Source organism: Pseudorasbora parva, chromosome 10 (assembly GCF_024679245.1).
Source record: "Pseudorasbora parva isolate DD20220531a chromosome 10, ASM2467924v1, whole genome shotgun sequence".
NCBI lineage: Eukaryota > Metazoa > Chordata > Actinopteri > Cypriniformes > Gobionidae > Pseudorasbora > Pseudorasbora parva.
This window is the reverse complement of record NC_090181.1, coordinates 28,571,164-28,593,275: the sequence shown is the minus strand read 5'-3', so window position 1 is coordinate 28,593,275 and position 22,112 is coordinate 28,571,164. Positions and strand designations below refer to the sequence as shown.

At 40.6% G+C, this 22,112-nt stretch overlaps 1 protein-coding gene across 4 annotated transcripts in view; it reads left to right on the top strand.

The window, feature by feature from the left end:
* The first annotated feature begins 822 nt into the window (after positions 1–822).
* Positions 823–22,112, top strand: part of foxn3 (forkhead box N3) — a 133,024-nt gene continuing 111,734 nt past the window's right edge. Inside the window, exons 1-3 of one of the 4 annotated variants that reach the window (XM_067455743.1) lie at positions 823–899; positions 1,406–1,493; positions 6,195–6,598. The gene's annotated coding sequence lies outside the window, so the exon portion shown is untranslated. Of the gene's footprint in view, positions 900–1,405; positions 1,494–6,194; positions 6,717–8,412; positions 8,479–8,525; positions 10,357–22,112 lie in introns of those variants that run through there. The other 3 variants (XM_067455744.1, XM_067455746.1, XM_067455745.1) reach the window with 3 other exon arrangements.

Genomic DNA, 22,112 nt, shown 5'->3' with positions numbered 1-22,112 from the left:
AAGCAGGGAATATACTGTGCATTACTTTCATTTTTAATGCTATATGCAAATTCTGCATAAATATATTTGCAAAGAAATCCCAATCTTTTCAGTAAATCATGTTCTTGCAGGGCTCGAAATTAACTTTTTTATTTGGTAGCACTGGTGCTCCCAACTGTATATTATATGATATAATGTTTAAGTGTGTGTGTGTGTGTGTGTGTGTGTGTTGTGTGTGTGTTTTGTGTGTGTGTGTGTGTGTGTGTGTGTGTGTGTGTGTGTGTGTGTGTGTGTGTGTGTGTGTGTGTGTGTGTCGTGCAGGTAAATCGTTCATTCAATTGTCAGAATAAAAAAAATGCTTATCTGGATTTTTTTTTTCATTTTTGTGTTATAACTGTAATTTATTCTGAAGCAATTTTGTCACCAGTTTTGCATCATTTCTATCATAGCCTTTTTACATCTCCATATTTATCCTAAAGGGTATTTAAAAAAAAAAACTTTATAAAAGCCTTATTAAATGTGTTTCATCTTCCTTTTAAATTCCTAAATGTGATCAATAAATTAAAATTAACTCATTTATATTATATCATTTATATATATTTTTAAAATATATTTTGATTATAGAAATAACAAATGTTGGAACTGGAAGGAATTATACTTATAAACATGAAACTAAATGAACACTAGGTGGCGGCAAGTGACCGTCTTAATGAGTGAGTCATTGAGTCATTTATTCAAACGATTTGTTCAAACGGCTGATTCCCTCAAGAATGAACTGGTCATCGAATCTTTGACTCAACCGATTAGCTCAAAACGCTGAATCGTTCAGTTTGGAAGAGTGAGTTGTTGTTCTGTTGTGATCTTTGGAACTATTTTCGCTGCTGAAACGGGACAAAAACAGCCAATATTGCGTCTAAAATGTAAGTGACTTCAATTGAACTGTTTATTGAACTGTTGTATGGAGTCAGTGTCACATTTTCAATCTTTGTGTGCTGCTGCATTGATTTGATTAAGTTCTCCTCGAGAGGCTTTGCGAGACTCAACAGTGCAACTAACATTATAGTGCCACTATCCACCATCAATGACCAATAGCCTACACTACATGAAATAAATGGTTTGGTGATTCATTTTTTTGTTATTGACGTTTTAACCAGGTTACTTGTAAGGTTGGGCAAATACAATTCTTTCTCTTGCCCCTTAAAAAAAAAAAAAAAAAAAAAAAAAAAAAACGTTTTCTTTACGTTTTGCATTCTAGTTAGCTTCCTGTCACAACAGCACACTGGATACAATGTATGCAGTGTTTTGACTTTTTGACGTTCCAGAATTGCATTTCTAAAATCTAGAAAGATATTTCAGCCTTTAAAAGGATAAAAGTATTTGAGAGAAGTATAAACTGCCCAAAATAACCACTGTCTTTCCCTATCAGATATGGTTTCACCCCTGAGGGTGCATGTCATCTCCACATGTGTTCAGGGCCCCGTCTCATGGTTCATGGGGGACCCCAAAGATCTGCGGTAAGCCACTGAGTTTGCATTGTGAGCACATTAGTCAACTGTTATTTAGATAAGGGCCAAGTTTTAGTTGAGAATCTTTGATGAAGGAGGCATCCAGAGCATTTTACCAAAATCCCCCCCTCTCTCTTTCAATCTGTTTTTCCGTAAAAGATATGAGAAGCGCAGTTACAAAGCTCCCTGCTGAGGAGGTGGACTCGGCCCCAGGCTGATCATATGGCCGGCGGCCTGATTCGTGCAGCTCTTGACAGATATAAGCAGCCCAAATTTCCCCCTGTTTTGCAGTCTGCCGCTCCATGTGTTGCTTATATTTATAGCCTTGGCTGTAGCTTTCGTGCACATAATAGTTTTAGCATTGCTGCCACATTATTAAGAGAGAAGCATTCAGAGTGGTAGCAAAGGATTTGGAGGGTTGAATATTAGTATGCTTTAAAGGGCAGAGCAAAAATCACATTCTGAAGCTGTCATTTCAATCTGTTATTAAAGGATAGAAACAAAGTATGTGTTTGGATGCTGAAAAGCTTGAAAGGCATACAGAAGTTTATTTTCTCAGGCTTCAGGTGGCATCTGTGTGATCTTGGCAGATGCTCCCTCTTTTGTAAGATCAGTTTGCTTCCAATGTAATTTCTTTTTTTTTTTAAAGTATGGTTGCAATTTGTGTGCTTTCAGGCTGGTGACGTCATGGAGGGATTTTGTTGTGACATACTTTAGTCCTACTTGAGTCATTTATCTGAATTTGGGAGAAAATAAACCCTTGTCTTAGTACATGGTCAGTGGTGATTCGGATCATATTACAGGTTTTGAGTCACAGATCACAGTCAGTATCATAAGGATATAAATATAATATTAAAAAGTTACAAATCAAGTGAGATATAACAGTAGTATTCAGGTACAGAAATTTAATAAATGTACACTGCATAATGTTTACTATATATATATATATATATATATATATATATATATATATATATATATATATTAAATATAGATGTACAGTACATACAAAAAGTATTCACAGCACTTCACTTTTTCCACATTTTTTATGTTACAGCCTTACTACAAAATGGATTAAATTAATATTTTTTTCCTCAATTTTACAAACAATACCCCATAATGACAACATGAAAGAAGTTTGTTTGCAAATCTTTGCAAATTAATAAAAAAAAAACTTGCATCCTGTTTCCAATGATCATCCTTGAGATGTTTCTACAACTTGATTGGAGTCCACATGGTAAATTCAGTTGATTGGACATGGTTTCTAAAGGCACACACATGTCTATATAATGTCCCACTGTTAACAGTACATGTCACAAACTAAGCCATGAAGTCCAAGACATTTTTTGTAGACCTCAGATACAGGATTGTATCGAGGCACCGATCTGGGAAAGGGTACAGACAAATTTCTGCAGTATTGAAGGTCCCAGTAAGCACATTGACCTTTATCATCCGTTAATGGAAGAAGTTTGGAACCACCAGAACTCTTCCTAGAGCTGGCTGCCCGGCCAAAATGAGCAATCGTGGGGAGAAGCGCCTTAGTCAGGGAGGTGACCAAGAACCCTATGGTCACTTTGACAGAGTTCCAGTGTTTCTCTGTGGAGAGAGGATAACATTCCAGAAGAACAACCAGCACTCCACCAATCAGACCAGTATGATGGAGTGGTACAGACGGCACATGATAGCCCTCCTGGAGTTTACCAAAAGGTACCCGAAGGACTGTTAGACCATGAGAAACAAAATTCTCTGGTCTGATGAAACAAAGATTGAACTCTTTGGCCTGAATGGCAAGTGTCATGTCTGGTGGAAACCAGGCACTGCTCATCACCTGGCCAATACCATCCCTACAGTGAAGCATGGTGGTGGCAGCATCATGCTGTGGGGCTGTTTTTCAGCAGCAGGAACTGGGAGACTAGTCGGGATCGAGGGAAATATGAATGCAGAAATGTACAGAGACATCCTTGATGAAAACCTGCTCCAGAGTGCTCTGGACCTCAGACTGTGGAAAAGGTTCACCTTCCGACAGGACAACGGCCCTAAGCACACAGCCAAGATAACAAAGGAGTGGCTTCAGGACAACTCTGTGAATGTCCTTGAGTGGCTCAGTCAGAGACCAGACTTGAACCCAATTGAACATCTGGAGAGATCTGAAAATGGCTGTGCATTTTTGCTCCCCATTGAACCTGATGGAGCTTGAGAGGTCCTGCAAAAATTTGTTTGCAAACAAATAGGTGTGCCAAGCTTCTAGCACCATACTCAAAAAGGATGCAATTTGTGCCAAAGATTCTTCAACAATGAATTGAGCAAAGGCTGTAAATACTTATGTTCATTTGCAAATATTTCAAACAAACTTCTTTCATGTTGTCACTATGGGGTATTGTTTGTAGAATTGAGGAAAATTAGAATTAATTTAATCCATTTTGAAGGCTGTTTTTTGAAGGCACATTTGCTCTTACCCTACATATATTCTCAATCATCTTTAATATAATTATGCTTTAAGTTAAGTGTTAAATGTACAAATATTTTAGTTTTAAATAAAACAAATGAATGATGTTCAATTATTCACTTACTAATAATAATAATTATTATTATTTATTAATTAACAGTTAAACCTATGTAAGAAATTAATTTGGTTTTATTATGCTTTGTTTTTGTAGTCATTATAGAGTAAGCTATGCATATTTTAAAATAATATAATTGGTATCCACCTTTTGATATTAATTTAAAATATGCATAGCTCACTATATAATGCATAACAAAACACATTAGTGCAATACTCACCTAGAAACTTAGGATAATCATTAACTGACAGTTTGAGGAGACCCGATTTTGAGGTAGGACCTGATTTGTTATGACACCAGCTTATTTGGTTCTTTTTGAGTTGGATGTGTTGATGTCGTCTTGTGTCATCAACCTGGAACTAAAGTTCGATTCAGTTTGGTCTGTTTGACAGGTTACTTCAAAACCGGCTCAAAAGAACGATTCGTTCAAGAATCCAACATCGCTAGATTACTAGCCAAGACGGACATTTTGACATAATTTTGTATGTATGTGTCCGAAAGAGGAATCAGTTGGGTGTGAAATGCACTTCTCTGTGTGTGCATGCATTGGGTGTGTGTGTGTGTGTGTGTGTGTGTGCAGTTGTACACACAAGATAACAAACAGCGTGTGCGATATTGAAGAAAATTGCGATATGCAATACCTTGTTAAATAATACGATATTCGAAATGCGATACGATATTGCTATTAGTGTTTAAAATCTATATATTTTAAAAAAAAATTTAAAGACTGACAATGTTACCATTTATGTTTCACATTCTTTGTGGGAAAAGAAAGCATCGCTACAACAAATTTGTGTCACAAATCTGACAGTATCATTTTAACATCAGTGTAAACAAACAAAAAATGTAATGCAAATATTTAAATACCAAAAACTCCTTGCTTGACTTGGTAATATTGTTATATCAACCTAAAACTTAACATCAAAAATATCCAGGGAAACAAAGACACCTAAACTAGGGGTGCACGATTATTTTTGTTATTTTACTTTATCTTTGTTATTGAAAATAAGATCTGAAAACAGTAGTCTTCACATGAATTAAATATACACCGATACATAATTAAGCTACAAAGGTTATTCAGCCAAGAGCAATGAGTAATTTTAATAACCCTTTTTAACGTCAAGCAAGTCACATAGATGCAAGCTCCAAGTCACAAGTAACAGTCGTGTGTCCAGTCTATTCTCTGCTATACGCGTCGGCCTAAAACGTACACTTTTCAAAATGTTGAAATAGCCTATTAAAATCATTCAGATTTTGCATGCCGTTGCGATATGCATATTGCGATATTTCGATAATTTCAATATATTGCACAGCGCTAATCGAGTTCTTCTTGTGCTGGTATGGTTTTAAATCGTGTGAATGTGTAAACTGACAAGATAAAAAACGTGCTAATGATACACATTTACTCTATGATAGTTAAACTTTGAAATGAATCCGCAAATCACATGCGTGCCCAACCGTTGGGTCTGGTTCAAATGAATCACAGATCAACAATGATCAGTTACACTAATGGTCAGCTATCAACTGTCTTGGTGTAATTCAAACAGATATGTTCATCTGCTCATCCTAATGTTTCTTTCTCTGTGTCACAGGAAATTAGATGCTAGACAGAATATCAGAATCGTATATACTGTATGATATATATAACTTTGTGCTGTCATCACCCAAAAAAACAATCAAAAACCCATCATTATAGTTAATAATATGGCTAAAGCCATGCCATTTTTTACACTTGCTACAGTGCAATTGATGTCAAACCTGCCGATTAAATTGTTATCAGATATATTATCAGTGACTAATCAATTTCAGCTATTTTATTTCTCCAGGAGACTATGAATGTAGCAAACAAGTTGTAGGCTATATAAAAATACCAGTGTTAATATTAAACCTAACATTTAATTTTGAATATAAATTAGAATTAGAATTAGTTCTTGGTTTAAGCACAAATCTCATTGAATTTTTGACCAGATTTCTCTAAAAACAAGATTTGATATGTCATTTTGCACAAAAAATAACAAAACAAACAAAAACAAATTACAGCAAAATAAATATACTGAGTAAGAAAATGATTTTTGCCACTTTAAAATGTTCTTTATTAGATAATTTTGTAAATTGTTTTACACTTTTTGTATTACATTTTTCCCCACAGGTAGTTGATATCCAACAGCTCTCCATCTCTGTCCATCTACAAATACCCCGAGAGTAGATCTGGCAGAGCGGAGGACTTATCAGCCGTCTGTAGAGTGTAGCCCTGGGTTACACACGGAACAATGGCATTCTTTCAGTTAACACCGGAGACACTAGGACCCAGCGAGATGCTTCCCTCCTCATCGGGCTCCCTTAGTTCCAGAGCTCAGTGAGCGGTCTCAGAACAGAGTGCAAAGAGAGAGAGAGAAAGAGGGAGGGAGAGAAAAAAGCCAAGTGAATGTTAGAGCCCACTGTGGTCACTGCTGAAATACTGAATCTGAGAGCAATGGAGGGATTAACCAGTCGGATTTAAAAATCTGGAGCTCATGCGGAGGCAGCCAATCAGGGGACGATCTGGATTAAAAGGTTTGTGTGTGATTGATCATTCTTGCTGTAATCTATCAGGGCTTTCTGTTTTGTCAGGAGTCAGCCGGTGCGCAAGAGCCGTTCGCGTGCATTAGGCGCCACTGGGAGCTCCGGGCTGGTGAGTCTAGTTACGTGTGGGACATGTGCTACTTATGCCGGATGAAATATTGTGACAGCAGAGACAGGAAAGAGGGCACGCTCCTGTCACTGAGGAATGGAAGTCACTGCAGCTGTAAACAGTGCTGGAAGAGGTCTAGACCGTCCCTCGCTGAGCGTGCCTCGGGGGTCGTTCCCTTCCTGTCCTTGTTGACTGGTTGATGTTTTTCTTGGTGCCGATGAAGTAACATCTCGCCCTCGGGGTGTAGTGCACTCTGTTCTAGCCGTTAGTGTTTGTATTTGATGTTCTCGAGTTCAGCACCCGGGATTCTACGTGAGGAACTTTGCTCAGAGACTTGTCAACAAATGCAGCGTTAAATAAAGCAGCCACCGAGTGAAGTTTGAAAGTGCTCGCTGGGTGGAAAACAAGTCAGCGCAGGGGAGCCACATGGCTCCAAACGATTTCACCCGCTTAAACCAAGGAGACAGAGAGACTACTGGGGAAACTATGCAGCGAGCGCTTGCGAGAGAGAGAGAGAGAGTGTGTGTGCCTGTGTCTGTGTATGTGTGTGTGTGTGTGTGTGTGTGTACTTCCTATAAACTCTTAAAGTGTGTTCCCATTCTTTTCTGTGAGGATAAACATAGGCATATTCTTACTTTTTAACTTTTGGTTCATTTCTAGCTTCTGGTTTATTCCCTCTCTAAGCTTTCTCATTGTAATCTGATAGTTTTGAGTTGCAATTCTTCAGTTCAGCTGTCTTTTTTTGTGCACGCTTGGACACAGCAGCTGAAAGTCCTGTCCTAGATGCAAGCTCCTATCAGCTTTTTGCTTTGCAACGGTAATCTGCATGCTCTCTTTTCATTTGCATTCACGGGCATTAAGTTCTGCTCATCCTAGGCTGCTGCTAAAGCGAACCGCATGAATGTGTTGGTATACAGCACATCCCATGGCTTTATTGTCATTAGAGCTGGACTCTGGTAACTCTGGCCGTTCTGCTGAGCTCTGAGCTTTCTGCGGTCGTCTGTCTGCAAGTCTCTTTCCCACAGTGTTATAGCAAGTTTTTGTTTCTGGGAATCTGAGATGCTGAGCTTGTGTTTTCCACAAGAGTTTCCATTTTTGTCCTAAAAATACTGAAGTACCATGATAGCAATGGCCCTTTTAGAAAAAGGTTGTGGTATGGAGACTGTTTTGTTAGGGGAAAAAATTGCTCTTGGATTCACTCTATTCTGGGCGCTAGATGTTTCTATAAATATGTAGAGCACAATACATTTCATTTGTTGTATGCTGGCGTGTCGCACTGTGCTGTAAGTTTTCCCTGACCCTCTGTTTCCATGGCCCCCTCATGTGGCCGCTCTTCGCTGCCTATAGCACGAGCTATCTCCGCCTATGAAAACACAGCGCGTGATTGGCTGATCCTGCAGATGCACAGGAAGTTCAGGGTTTCTAATAACCACCCAGAGACACAGTTACCATAGAGACAAAGATAAGCCCCCTTACTAAAAAAAAGGAAAAAAGCCTGCATGTCATCACAGCAGCCTGCAGAAAGCGTCTGCTCTCTCTCTCTCTCTCTCTCTCTCTCTCTCTCTCTCTCTCTCTCTCTCTCTCTCTCTCTCTCTCTCTCTCTCTCTCTCTCTCTCTCTCTCTCTCTCTCTCTCTCTCGCTCTCTCTCTCTCTCCTGCCAGTTCTCCTATTAGCAGCTGCTCAAACAGTACAGCCCCTGCCTTATGAAGGTTGCCTCAGGTTTTCTGCTCTCACTGCTCTTCAAATGTTCCTTGCACTTAATGTGAGTTCTGCTTTGCTTTTTACAAACTTTCCTCAAATCCTTTATACGTGGCTGCCGCGCTCGTGCACTCACTCGTGTAAACTTCTGGTGAGCGCACAAGAACCGGAGGCTTTTAACAAATCTAAACCATTGACCCGTGCCTAGAGGGCATGTTTGTGCTTTTGTGCTCACCCTTTCCTGCGGTTTGCACAGACAGTAATGTTGTCCGTCTGTCTTTGCCAGAGCTATTTTTGGGATTTTATGTAATGGCAGGTTGCGGGTAATGTTGATACCACAGGCTGCACGTTAATTGATTTCAGGAGTATTGTCGAGGCTGTTAATACGCTGCCTCTCAGACCAAGAGCATTTGAAGGACTTGAGGCTACAGCCCACACTTTTAATTCCAGGCTCCTTTCTTTTCTGATTTCTTACCTCGTTTTAGCGAGCATCCCCTGCAAGTTTTCCTCAACAGTTGGAGGGGAGGCTGTGGGGGCTGGGGCTGAGGAGCTGTTTTGTGTGACGTGCCGAAGGGAGGCAGAGCCGCCGGTGAAAGGGCTTCCTGTTGACGGGAGTCTTGTGTTATCTGAGGAAAGGGCCTGTTGGCAGGAAATGTGTCAGCCGCTTGTTTTCTTTAAAGTGAGAGGATGTGCCGTGGATCGCTTGTTTCGTCTTCGGCGGGAGGTTTGGAGAGGGGAGGGAAATCGCTTTGCTCTGAACTTTTGTGAAATTCGATACATGTTGCCTTGACAATTTTTCCTCAGTTGGTGCCCGCCGCCATTGTCATGATGGCGTGCGTACAAAGCCCTTGAAAGATACGATATCCTTAAGCAAAACTGTATGCCCCTCCATACACCCTTTCAAATTCAAATGCCACACAAATTCCTGCCCGGAAAGTGACTATTATAGCTCTGATTTGGTTGTCGGCGCAGTCTGAGCCAGTCTTAGAGGAGGGTTTACAGCATGGTGAGCTCTCCTTCGAGACCCCCATCTCTCATTTGGCACATTTGCATTTCAGGAGATTAAGCATCAAAAGTTCCCCAGTATGGTGGGTGGCTGCTGGCCCGGGGTGTGCAGAGAGCCGGCATTATTTAAGCATGCTGGGCCGCGGGACGAGACCGGGGCGCCGTCCGTCCGTCACAGTTGAGAGGTGAAGTTGGCTGCCGAGGAGGTCAAGGCGCTTTTTATTTTGAGGCAGTGGAGTGTGGGGCTCCTCAGCGGTGCACCTCGTCTTCTTTGTCTGTCTGAGATCTTGTAACAACAGCCAGAGGCTTGTCAACGGACCGAGTTTTGCGCCGCCCTTCATGAACATTAAACAGCACGGCAAATCAGAGACGAGCGCTCGACGAGGCAGAGAAATATGTCAAAACATCAGAGGAGTAGACAGGCAAAAAACACCTGATGGGAAAGAATGGGAAATATGCATGATGGTTCAGATTCGGAGTTTCGCTCAACGCTCCACTGTCGCTCGTCTCTTCTAGACCGTAAAGTGAATACAGAAGAGGGTGGATTCAGATATTCTTATTAAATGTTTTCGCTTGCGATTTGCAGCTGAATTCTCCAGGGCCTTTTCCTTGTGATGTGTAGCACGGCAAATCGTTGGAGTCTGTGATAAAGGTCTCCAGTCAGAACGCATCTCCTCATCTGGTGTTCTGTCGTGTGTGACTGAAGGCATCACGTCCTTAATCAAAACGAGGCCATACATCTTCACCCCTCCACGCTATCTCCCCTCTATCGCTCCTTCCCCCTGGTGACCTTCAAGCTTTTTATTTTATCTCTATCCTAGTGATTAAGTGTCTGGAATGCATGTGATGATGGTGGCAGCCTAATGAATGATAGACCCTTGGCAGCAGTACCTCTGGGAAGCACATTTACTGCTTGCTGAGCTCTGGCTGAAAGTGGGTGAGCAACAAAGACATTTTTTGACACTCATATTTGCCTCGTGCTAATCTAAAATTAACTTTATCCACTTTCACTGTCTATGACTATCTTTTCACATTTATTTTCCCGGTTTTTGTTTCCTTCTTGCACGGTCTCCTTATTTTTGGTGCCTCTGTGGTTGCAAAAGAGGGAAAAAATAACTGTAAATTTGATGAAAACACTTGGGCTTCCAGCAGAGAAAAAATGAGAAGTGTAGCTGCTGCCGAAATGGCTGGCCACTTAGGTCCAGTATGAGTGCACAACCGGCTCTCCTATGCACTGGAATTATATCCCCAGCCGATCAAATAATAACATACTCTAGAGCGGTATTGACACTCAGGTTCACACCTGGGTCAAAAGGCCTGTGCTGCAGGCATGATGGAGGATTGTGCCCCAAAGTGCTCCTGACTGCCGCGGCTCTTTACTGTGGCTTACAGAACATAATTGTTCAGAGCTTTAAGGAATGTTCAGATCAAAACAGTGTTTGCTTATGCTTCACTATTATTGCTTGGGTGACAGTTAGGTGTTTGTTCAAATTACTAGAACTAAAGCGTGTTACTCGTGCTTCTCTGTTTATGCTACAGACTTGAATCCTAAAATTGTGTAGGCATTTTAAAGAGATGTTAAGGAGGTATTGTTTTTCTGAGGGACATAAAAGTTTGCCTGCTAGATAATAAAACAGGCAACAAAAAAACAGACCTACCGGGATATTAATGAAGGGACCCAAGATGGACTGAATCCAGTAGACTGCATTTTCACTTTTTTTTGTTACCCTCTGTCTTCCATATTCAATTCTACAATCATATGTATCTATATATTAGATCTATATATTAGTGCTAGGTCTTGATGTCTTCTAAAGCCTATAGTAGTGTGTGTAATGTTGCTGCTTGAGCATAAACAGTATCCGCAAAGTTACAGCGCTGAAAGTTCAATGCAAACGGAGATATTGTCTTTTAAATTTACGGCAGTTTATTGCCTACAGAGACGGCCGGTTTGGACTACAACGAGCTTCTTCCTGGGTTGGTGACATAATAAACCCTTGCTAGTCACCGCAGATGTGACTTCTGCCCGTAATGGTAAGGGCCGCGGCATTTCCAGACAACCTGTGCTTGGCACTTCAGCCAATAAAAATACAGGAAACTACATTTGGCCATCTAACCGATCGAAGAACATTGCGTTTTTCGGAGGGATGGGCTTCATAGAAGCAGGAAGCAAACAATCCGTTAAAAGGACAGTGGAGACAGCGGTGTGGAATAAAGGTAAAATATATGAAAATACGCTGTTTTAAAGAAAAAGAAGTATTAAGACTTGTTATACTGCTCCCTATAAACACAACCAAGCCTAGAAAAAAAAAAACACGGAACCACCCCTTTAAAAAAGAAGAGATTTGTTTCAAAGCAAATTTAAAATGCTTTGTGCAAAAACACACACAGTGACTTGACCACTTCATTTGATTAATTTAAATTTTTGACAATATTTGATATTCACAATATTCAGTAACTGTATGATATATAATACTGTTCTGCAATCTTAAGCCCTGGACACACCAAGCCGACGATCTGCCGCCGGGCAAAGACAGTCCGTTTTTTTGAGCGTCAACTGGATTTTTTTTTTCCTTTTCAATGTGGAATCGCGACGGCTGTTGGTGAGAGAGAGAGAGAACTCTGATTGGCTGAAAACAACAAGCAAAGAAGTCAAAATGATATGGATAGAAGGCTTTTCTAATTTTATCTCATCTTACCTGAGTAATTATTAACTTGTGCGGAGTGTAATAAAGAAAGTGATCAGTAGGATTGATATTCCAAACTGTAAGCACACGCTGCTTTGTCCGCGATTTGTGTATTCTGCAGCCTGCAGAGTCGGTTTCCCTTTTTCAATGGCGAATATCTGCAGAAATGAAAGTTGTCTCGTTTACACGCTGGCGCGGATCTTGCGTGCTTGTTGACAGTCAGCTGTAGTTCTCTCCGTGTGTTCAAGTGCAGATTTTTTGCAAAGCGACAACACAGCCGGCTTTCATCAGCGTTAGTTCTGTGGCTTCGGCTTGATGCGTCCCTGCCCTTAATCTACTGCGAGGAGAATCCAGTTGTTCTGACCGTTCAATCAACTGACACGTTGACATGTTTGCTTCTTAGATTCCATGTTTGATTTATTAATGGTTTAAAATTAGAAGAAAGCAGGCATTTTTTTCCTCTGTTTTGAATCACTGGTGGCTTTGTGTGTTGTGTGATGATAGCGGAGAAGGGCTCTGGTTCTGGGCCTAGTGGATCAGTGTTGTTAAGAGGGCTTGCATTGTTCAGACTGATCCTATTGTCCTCTGTTCTGCAAGCATCAAGGGCAATGAGAACTAGACATGGTCTATTCCCGCTCACAGCTAGGGACGGCCAAGGACACAGAGACATACACATTCTAAAACACAGAAATGCACACAGGTCATGTATGAGTCAGCTTTCAGGATAAAAGTCTAATTTAGCTGATTGGAACAATCTGCAGCGTTTTATGTAGTTTGAGTAAGTGGTTTTCGGAGCCAGCTGTAGCCTTCAGAGGCGGTTTATTAACAGAACCGCACTTCCGTGGTGGGCTTCTTACAAAGTTTTCTGCTCATTTCTGACAACTCCCAGTAGAGCTGATGCCCTGATTGTTTGAGAAACCTGACAAGAGCAAGCCATCTCAGAGTTCAGCTTGAACACTTCCTCGCAGGCCAGATCTCATTCGGAAAACTCGGGAGAATCAAGTCATTTCCATCTCTTCTCCCGGTCTATCATCAGTGTCATATTTCATTGATATTGCTTTCATTTTTGTTCTGTCAGGGAGGGCACAGCCCTGCTGTCGAGCATATAAACAACTGTATTTTACGGGGCTCTTGTGCAGCGGGGTGGCTCTCAGCTTCATTTTCGGCGCACTATGGTTTGTATCATTCTCTCTATTCGTCACAGGCACACACACACACACACACACACACACACACACACACACTAATCACAAGCCCAAGGCAGAATGTGTCTTCAGTGAATGACTGTCACCTCTCAGTGTCAAAACACATTCAAAACATTGTTGACATCCAGGCACTGACTCTGCATCGATTTACCACTCAAGCGAAAGTGTTTTATCACGCCGAACGTTGAGTTTTTTTTTGTCAAATTTATTTATTTAGAGAGTGCGAATACTTTGCTGGTGGCTCCCTTAAAGCTGCGCTACATTTGCTGCTTTTAATGTGCAAATCACCTCGTTCATAGCGCCACCACTTCTCATAGATGCAGAGCATGCGAGCAACAGTCCTCCTCTGCTTTCACGCTCACGCACTCTGCTTCTCTCTATTTTCCCCCCGCTATAACACTTTTCTCTTTAGCTTTACTTAGCAGTGTGCCCCCAGTCCACTTGACCTGTTTTCACTCAATAATTGTTCATTTAGTCTGGAAAAGGGAACCGTTTCTAAAGAGGCATCCCTGCTCCTCAGGCTTTATGAACGAGCTCATCAGATGAAGAGGGGTTGTAGGAGTGTTAGTGACTCGTGGAAAGCCCAGAGCTTGGCCTGAGCCCTCATTAATGACTTTAGAGAAGAGGCCAGCACTGATGAGCCTAACCCCTTGAATTACTCTGCTTTCGTGTGAGCCAATGCATTGTAATAATGCTTGTTTGAATTTAATGAAATGCCAGATGAGGATTCTTGATTGGGAGAGGGATTGGAGTGCTCTGGGAGCCATTCCCAAGTGTGAATTTCAGTTCGGTGGACTCTGCAAAAGTAATTTATTCTCTCAAATATTTTTTTTTTTTTGGACGTCGGTCGTGGCAGGTTGGCTAGGAGTCTAAAGGGTTTGTCTAGCATGGAAGTGGACACAGTTCAAATCCAGTAAATGATTTAAAAAGGGAATTTTGATTTTGGGAGAGGGCTTAGAGCACTCTGGGAGCCATTCAAAATTTTGATGTGGTAGTAACACAGCTTTGCGGGTCGGTGTGGGGTCTGACAGTTTGCGAATGGCGTGAGGATAGGGGTCTGACTGACACATCGCAATGAGACGTCTCCGCTGGGGGTAAAGCACCAGACCACACCACGTGTGACGCAGGGGAAGAAATGTTGCACATTTGATATCTCTCCTGTTTTGCACTTCCAGTGTTTCTTTCTTCACCCCCAACCCCCCTCCTCCTTGCCCTCCTCTTCGCCCTCCTCTTCCTCTCTTTTAGAATTTCTGTGCATCAGCACCTTCCCTAAGGTGGACGATCTAATCAGGGCGGTATCATTTCTCTCTCCTGCGGCAAGCTTTGCTTCGGCAGCACCTGTCAAACGCTCTCTGTCAGAGGGCAGAGTGACTTTGAAACCCTACTAATGACCCTAGACAGCTTTTCTCTCACAATTTCTCCCGCAGATCTTGAGGAAATGTGCTTCATCTTGCATACAGATGATTTGTCAGCTTCAATTTGTGGTTTATCCGTGATAATGCAGGAATTAAATGCTTTGAGGAGCATTAAAAATGAGTACTATAGTAACAGTCTTCTTCAATGAGATGTTACAAGAGGAAAATGCTTTATTTTTATTTTTGATCAGCAGTTCTTTATGAAACTATTAGATCTGTGTTAGTCTAGCACATAAGCAGAAACATCTTAACTTTAGAATCCTATCTTATTTGTTTAGTAACCATGGCAATTTTAGTTAGGACCACATTTAGGACAAAAGCTATTACAGAATGACATTTCTTAAATGCATAATCTTATCATAAGTATGGATAAGAAACGAGTATTACAGAAGCATCCTAACTCGACAAAAAATCCTAAAAGCGGTCTAAAATTTAATGGTAAATCCAAAATCAATGGTAAAAATCACAGTAAAAAAAACTTTTTACATTTATTAATTATATAAGATGTAAAGCAGTAGCGTTTGATGGTTGAGAATGGAGATACTTTTGTAGAACCCAAAGGATGTGCTTTAATGATAAAATACAGACTCCTACGACACGATTTTGCAGTTAGTTGACGAATCGCGACCAACACTACAGAGGCCAATGAGCCGCCACGGAGCTTTACCGGTCATTCTTCAATGACTAATGGCTTTTTTGTTGTTGCTGTTTTTTTGCAAAAGGCGATTTATAAAACGGTTTCACTTTTCAAAATTTAATTTCTGTTGCACTCCAATTAAACACATGCCGTTGTTTCTCCCCTTTTGATTTTAGGTTTACCTCAGAAGTAGTTTGCATTTTTGGTTGCTTGGCAACAGACCTGACAGTTGATTACCAAACTCGATGGAGTGGGTTGAGATTACCTAACTACAGATAAGATGAGCTTTTGTAAGATAAGACAAGAATCCTAAATCAAGTTAAAGATTTGCTTCTGTAATACGAAATTGTGAAAAATCTTAAATAACTTGTCAAATTCAAACGGTCATGAATCAGTGTATTCAGCAGTTTGACACGCCATCCAAATTATGAATCAATAAACTGATTCATGACCGTTTGAATCTTTATTTGAGGTTTGAAAACAAACATGGAAGAGAAGAGATTCAAGACATGATGTCACATATGGACTACTCTGATGATGTTTTTATTCCCTTTCTGGACATGGACAGTATAGCGTGCCTACTCTTAGATACACTGTCGGAGTAAAATATCTTAAACTGTGTTCCAAAGAAGAACAGAGGTTTTACGGGTATGGAACGACATTAGAGTGAGTCATTAAAGGCATAAATTTCATTTTTGGGTGAACTAATATGCCCCAGGACCACATCTGTATGTTAATATCAAATCATTTTATTAAAAAAATCCACTCAATCTGAAGGGGTGTGTGACAAAATTTATTGTAAAATGGCCATTGCCTTTCAAATCACGTCTCATTCTTATGTTTTTGGTAGCAACACAAAAATGTCTCTGAAGTCGCTCCTGCTTTTTAGTGCGCTTTTAGCGTGTTTGCCACCATCCCTGCTGGAGTGCAGCTTCCCGTTCGCTCTGTTGCCATGACATTATCAACAAGAACAAACTTTGGGCTTGTGACAGTCAGCCTCCACCAGTGTTTGCAGAAGATAAGTGAAAGAGCCACAGGTCTTCAGATGCCTCGACAACACACGCCAAAGGGAAAATAAAGAGATGGACCTCTAGCCAGTCATGGTCTGTTTGGAATGTAGATTTGTTCCCCTCTCTGCAAACACTTTCCATGCCAGAGTGATATGTGAAAGCACTCCCTCGTGCTATGTTTTGTTTTAACTCGATTATCAGAAGAAAACCGCCCTTCCACGGCCATCGGGCTGTATTGTCCTGGCGGTTCGTCATATTTTTCCAGGGCGAAACAAATTCAATTGGAAATCTAATTCTGTTTGTGCGGGAGCTGATTAGCAGGGCAGCGTTTCACTGGGGACAGTTTATAGTGTGGTAATGGAATGACATGTATAAATTGTCATCTGACACAGAAATTAAGTGAACCAGAGCACAGTAAACATTGCCGCCATGTCTCCTTTCGGTTTACACCTTGCTCTAGCAGGTTCAAACTTTTGGTTTAGGGATTGTGTAGTGTATAGAATAGGGTCAGAAATTAACATTTCCATTAAGGGGCAATTTCCAGGGGCAATTTTTACCTTTGTAAGGGCTTGCTTTATAATTACCAGTACCATATTAAATATATCGGTGTTGTCTTTTATGTAAAATACTTCAATTTAAGCAGTTACTTCAATCAGTCAGAATACTATGGTCTGCTACCAATACAATTTTATCAAGACAAACAAAAGCCTTTTTACACTGCTGTGGTGGAACAGAAGCTGTAAATAGCCTAGATAAAGTATATAAATTATGAAACAAAAAACAAGTTATTAGAGGGAAGGGCTGCAATATTATGAAAAAAATTATTGCTCTTGATATTATAATATTGTCAATTAGTATAATACAACAAAACAGTTTTTGTGTTTGTGGAAAAATACATGTCATATTATGACTACACAAGCAGAACACTAAGAACCGTTTATTAATTAGTTTATTGCTTTTTACGGTTTAGAAAATCAAGATTTCACATTGGTTGCTTTAGTAGCATGAAAAAACGAAATGGTTATTCAAACTAGGAATTAATTATATACAGAAAGTGAGCAAAGAAGGTTCCCCATCACTGAAGGGGTCGATGACTTCAGTTTAGTTTGTAGTTTATGACGAGAGAATGTACGAGAGTGCAGAATTGAGTCAGTATGACTGCTGTACAAAACTCTGACTAATCTAAACGCCTTTGATTTACCATTGCATTCACAAGCAAAAAAAATAAAATGTGATTGGTTACAATGCTCAACACTGCAAAATAAGCATAAATGGAAATCTGATGTAATGCCACAGTCAACACTTTATTCATTTTCACATTTAACTTTTACAATAATTGCACAGCTGTAATAGATTTCGTTTACTTGCGCGAGGACATTTTTTACTCCCATTTTTTTTGTTCAATCTGGTGGCATTTTTGACCCAAGCCCCCGTTCATTTCCGACCCTGGTATAGAACCAAGTGGTCATGCCTCAAGGTCACGGCAAGGACCGACCGCAGAATGTTCTCCCAGACGTCGGATGTGCTGCCCCAGCACTAATTCTGCGAGGACCCGGTGTTCCTTATTCGGAACGATGGTATATAGGGAGATGTGCAGTTTTTTTTGGTCCGTGGTTGTGTGATATTAACCTCAGCTGTAATTGCCTGTGTCAGCTGTGGGCAGGGATAGCGAGGCGTGATAACTTAATGCGCCAGCCCCGGATCCTGCTGACTCAAGCACAGCATGTGTTTTCCTGTGCCTTTTCTAGCCCAGGACAATGCTCCAGAAATCTAAACAAGATGTATGCTCTGCCTGCGTCCCGTGCGTACGCCTAAATAGTTTGTCACTGCCGCTTTAGAATTGGATGTGAATTACGCTCATGGGAAGGTTGCTGAGATGAAAACTCATCTGGATGTAAACATATGGCAGGCAGTTAAGTGTGATAGGTGTGTTGGTGGTTAATTAGCAGAGGATTGCGACGGAGACTGTGTTTGCATGCGTGTTATCGTGGCCTCAGCCTCATGCCTTTTGTTTATCTGGCACACGGTCAGGCTGCAGCTGCGTCGGCCCGAGCCGATGTGTGTGTGTGCTCACACCTGCCTGCTCCTCTCCCGCTAATCAGAGCAGATTACACTCCGCAATTAGTCTCCCAACAGCTCATCACACCACGCCAAGACCAGAGCTCTCATCTTCTCAAAATCAGCCGCACTTGGCAAGCAAAGGCGACTGCCGACGTATAAGATCTCAAGGAAACTTTTTGCCTGCGGAGCAAGGAAAGAGAGATCTTAGAAAAGGTAACACTAGTTCCCCTTTCTTCTCTTGCCAGCGACATATTCTACATCTGTTATCCATGCCTGCTGTTTACGCTGGAATATGTGTTCATGGAGGGGGGTTTATACGCCTGTGTGTCCTCCGCTCCTCGCAGGGCCCGTTAATCTGTCTAGATCAAATAAAAGTCGTCAGAGATGATAAATCCTGCCTCGCGCCGACCCTCAACCATCAGCTTGAGACCCCAAGCTTCGCCGTTGCTTGGCAACTGTGTCAGAGGAGCATTGTCAGATTATGCGGCTCCACTTTTCCACCAAAGCTTTGGCAGAAGGTACAAACACCTGACTCGCTCAGATTAGGCAGCCTTTAAGGAAGTGTGCGCCTGCAACTGATCAAACTCTGGCTCCTGCTGATGTGAATGAGTGAGGCAGAGAGAGATTGAGAAGAACGGGATATATATTCTGATTACCTCCGTCTGTATCCTGCCCAGGCTTGAGATAGATTCTTGCTCTGCAGATTTAGGTCTCCGCTAGATTCAGGACACAGAAGAAGTCCCTAAAAGTTTCTGGAAGAAGTCTCCAATGCTCACCAAGGGTGATCCAGTGAAAATAGTAATATTGTTTTATCATTTAATTTATTTTGTTATGCAAAGCTGAATTTAAAGCATCATTACTCCAGTCTTCAGTGTCACATGATCCTTCAGAAATCATTCTAATATGCTGATTTGCTGCTCAAGAAATATTTGTTATTGAAAACTCTTAATTTTGTGAAAGTGTGATATTTTTTCCAGGATTCTTTGATGAATAGAAACTTGAAAAGAGCAGCATTATGAAGGTCTTTACAGTCACGTTTGACTACAAATTAATTTAATGCATCCTTATTATACATTTGCTTTATTTTCTTTAAAAAAGGGGACCTATTTGGCAAAATTCACTTTTACACAGTGTTTAAACATAAATGTGAATTAGCAGTGTGTGTACATAACCTGTCGTCATACTCAATTCTAGTCAGAATATGAGTCTGAAACTGCTCCATTGGGCTGTAATTATGGGGCGTATTTCTACCGAACGAGGAAAGACCTCAATTGGATAGACCTACAACCAATCAGAGCAACGAAGCAACGCATAACGTTAGTTGTCAAATGTCAACAGAACTCAACTGTACTTTGTTGCCAAGTCTGCAGTTTTCCCGAGTGTTGTTTTCCATGTCCCTGGGTTGAAGTGAAGCGACATCAATTATGTGACATAGACACAGGAATGCAAATTTTAGCAGCCAACCTTGCCAAATAACACACATTTTACACCCCAAACGGGTTTTGTTGTAAAAACCTGGCAACCCTGTCTGCACGCACTCTGGAATAAACAATCTTCTTTGTAAAAAAAATAATTAAAGAATACACAGAGTACTTACCAACATGATCGTCACTTCTGAGAGAAATAGTGAAGGTGAATACATATATGAACAAGTTCTCCGTTTAGGATTAGAACATATTCAACCAAGCTCCTTTGATGACGTGGATGATTACATAACTGTTTATCGTCTGTCCATCATCGTCTGAAGCCTGCCCTGACGATTTCATTGGTCCGAACAGTTTCTGTTCGGGCATAATTACTCCTCTATGGATCAAGTCCACACTGAACTGCCCGAGCTCAAATACTGTGGGCGGGGCTGAGTTCGGCTGGCATCCAGGCTACAAAACCACCCTATAATGGTAAAAATCCACCCATTCCTTTTTTCTTTTTAAATCCCTATCATAAGCAGTGTCTCAGAACAAGCTGTTTGAGATTCTAGCTTTTGTGATGTCACATTGTACAGGCCCCACCCACGACTTCTGAAGAACTCCGCCCTATTAATATAGACACAGCCTGCCATGTTTATCTCCTCGCTCTTCACTCTAAATTATTGGGATGGTAAGGATTTGAATGAATCTGATTCATTTGAATGATTCCAGTCCCTGAATGAATTTATTGATGAAGATGTAGATTCAGAAGTGGTGTTGTGGAACTGTCAGAATATTTTAGCATGTTGTTCTGCATTGGCGGCAGGCTGGGACTCGGAGTACTGCCTGTAGCAGTAAAACAGCATTTTTTTTATTATTATAGTTAATTGTCCAGCCATTCATTAGGCTGTGTAATAAACACATTCCCTTTTGTGACACGCACTCTCTCCGCCTTTACATGAACATGAATTAAGGATTTTTAACAGTTCTTAAAAAAGAAAATCTGGAGTATCGGTTAACTAGTTTATCAGTTGCACATTTTTCGGGCTTTATTGAAAAATAGTTCTGTAAAGGCAGAATGTGATGCTTAGTCTGAAGAAAAATGTCTTAAAAAACTGAGATTTGATTAAAATCTTGTGCTGGTGTCATTTCCCATGAGAATCTGTGGATGGGGGCTTTGAGTTGCTCATTAAATTATCACTATCATGGATTGTCTGCTCACTACATAGCAGCTGTTTTCCATAATTCTTGCATTTATGAAATGCCTGCGTTTTGCAAATGACAGCTGGGTTCATTTGTGTTTTCACCTGGGTCAAATTTTAGTTTCCGCCACGGGCACAATGTTCATTTAATAATGCCACACTGTGAAAAAAATGGGGGGAAAAACTGTTGACACAAGTATTTACAATTTAATGGCGTTCACCTTTGCACATGTGCTGTTTAATTGAGGAATAAATAATTTGCAAGCATTTAACCTTAACTGCAAATCAAATGCAATGAATAATATTTTAATTATGCTGTGCCAGCACTGCAAGCATGTGAGTGTTTGTGTGTGCGCCTGTTTATGCGTGTGTGGTTTTTGTCTGCCTAAATTTAGTGGTGTAGAGAGCAGCTGTTTTACTCACCTCATTAAGGGCTGTATCCTTTACAGATGAACAGTAATGCTTAGGCTAAGATCAGCCATCAATGCACACACAGCAATGCTGTTACACACACTCACACAAAGATATATACACATATACTTGATATCTTCCCATAGACATTTTTTATTTACTCTTTCTGCATATTTGGGGTCAGTAAGTGTTTTGTTTATGAAATAAATAAATAAATATATACTGTGAATATATATTTATATATATATATATATATATATATATATATATATATATATATATATATATATATATAAAGATTGCAATTATCTGAATTGCGAGCAGTTAAATCAGAATTCTGTGATATATTCGTCGGGCTTTGCTAGTTATAGAGACAAAATTGCATGACATAAAGTAGCAATTGCGCGAGTTTATCTTGCAATTCTGACAAAAAAAATTTAAGCAATTGTGAGTTTATATGCAATTCTGACTTTATAATTCAGAATTGTGAGTTATAAAGTTGCTAGCCTGACGTGGTCATACTCAATTCTAGTCAGAATATGAGTCTGAAACTGCTCCATTGGGCTGTGATTATGGGGCGTGTTTCAACCGAACCAGGAAAGACCTCAATTGGACAGACCTACAACCAATCAGAGCAACGAAGCTACGCATTATCAAATGTC